The sequence below is a fragment of the Telopea speciosissima genome, chromosome 6, assembly GCF_018873765.1.
Source record: "Telopea speciosissima isolate NSW1024214 ecotype Mountain lineage chromosome 6, Tspe_v1, whole genome shotgun sequence".
Taxonomy (NCBI): Eukaryota; Viridiplantae; Streptophyta; class Magnoliopsida; order Proteales; family Proteaceae; genus Telopea; species Telopea speciosissima.
In genome coordinates this window covers 25,295,767-25,297,323 of record NC_057921.1, presented here as the reverse complement: position 1 = coordinate 25,297,323, position 1,557 = coordinate 25,295,767, and the positions used below count along the sequence as shown (strand labels likewise).

Sequence of the window (1,557 nt, the reverse complement as noted above, 5' to 3'; positions counted from 1 at the left end):
ATGGACTGAGTATGTGAGTGAAGCAGTTATGTGTTATGCTCGAGTCCACTTAATGCTTTTAACACTTTTTCCTCAAAGGATTCATTCTGTTGGGGTTGAGGATATGGTGGCTGTCCACCCATATAGGCATTGATTTGAACATTAAATGGTGGCTTATATGGTGGGTTTGGAGGATTATTAGGTATCGAGTTTCTCCATGAAAAGTTTGGGTGGTTTTGCCATCCCGGGTTATAAGTATTGGGAAAGGGATCATTATCCGGTGTAGGGAAACTTTGAGCTGTTTGCACTTGCTCCTGAACAAACTCAGGGTATTGTGCAGCTGAAGGGCAGATCGTCACATAGTGACTAGGGCTAGCACATAGGGCACAGGCTTCAGTCTGATTGGGTGGAGGGAAACTCATTAGGAAAGAGGACATAGGATGTTGTCCTATAGACATCAAATAGTCCAATTTCTTGGATAGCATGTCAACCTTAGTAGTCATCTCAATAGTTGGATTGATCTCACAGAGACCACCCTTCTTTGGTTGCCCTATGTGTGGAATCTCAGTCTGAGAGGCCGAAGCATGATGTTGGGAATTCTCACTAAGGGTTTCAAAAAGATCCCATGCTTCCGTCTCATTCTTGTGCATAAATGTTCCACCACAAGAGGAGTCCACCATCTGCTTATATCGGTCATGGATGCCATCATAAAAGCACTGGACTAACTGCCATTTTGGGACAGCGTGGTGGGGGCACTTCCTAAGTAATTCCTTGAGTCTCTCCCACGCTTCATGAAATTGTTCACCCTCTAATTGGGAGAAACTAGTAATGGCTCTTCTAAGGCTATTAGTCCGGCCATAGGGGAAGAATTTTTTTTAAAATTCCTGCTGCATCCCCGCCCATATAGAAATCCTAACCGAATCTAGGGAATGAAGCCAGTGTTTGGCTTTGTCCTTTAAGGAGAATGGGAAAAGGAGTAACTTTAGGGCATCTTCAGAGAGGTTTTGGATTTTGACTGTAGAAGACACCTCTAAGAACTCATCAAGATGCTTGTAAGGCTCCTCATTAGCAAGTCCATAATAGGATGGTAACATCTATATGATGCTGGACTTGATCTCATATTGAGCGGCTTGAATGACAGGCAGCTGAATACAAGATGCAGGGGTATAGGCAGTTGGAGTGAAGTACTCACTCAGCGGTCTTTCTGGCTGGTTTTCGTCACCCAGGTTATTATTATTATCCTTATCCTTAGGTCTAGCCATAGATCGCTCTATTTCTAGGTCAAGGGAAGTCAGGTTTGGGTGCAAAGAACGCCAACCATGCATGAAATACACCACAAGTTGAACGGGCTAATTAAACAGTAATTAAAACTAAAAATTAAAACGTGATAACTAAATAAAAAAAAAATTCATTAAAATATAAAAATCAGAATTAAAAAGTAAAGAATTGACTAATTTAAAACTAACGAAAATACTTACCTGGTGTTGGCGGTTGCGCAATTCCACGTACTGCCCCCGATGAACGATGACACATATGATCTTAAGGGGTTGGGGGAATTAAAATTAAACCTAAACATCC

At 41.8% G+C, this 1,557-nt stretch overlaps 1 non-coding gene across 1 annotated transcript; it reads left to right on the top strand.

The window, feature by feature from the left end:
* Positions 1 to 717: 717 nt before the first annotated feature.
* Positions 718 to 824, top strand: LOC122666355. The gene has a single exon (XR_006333548.1). It is a non-coding gene; the product is annotated as a small nucleolar RNA R71 (small nucleolar RNA).
* Positions 825 to 1,557: the final 733 nt, after the last annotated feature.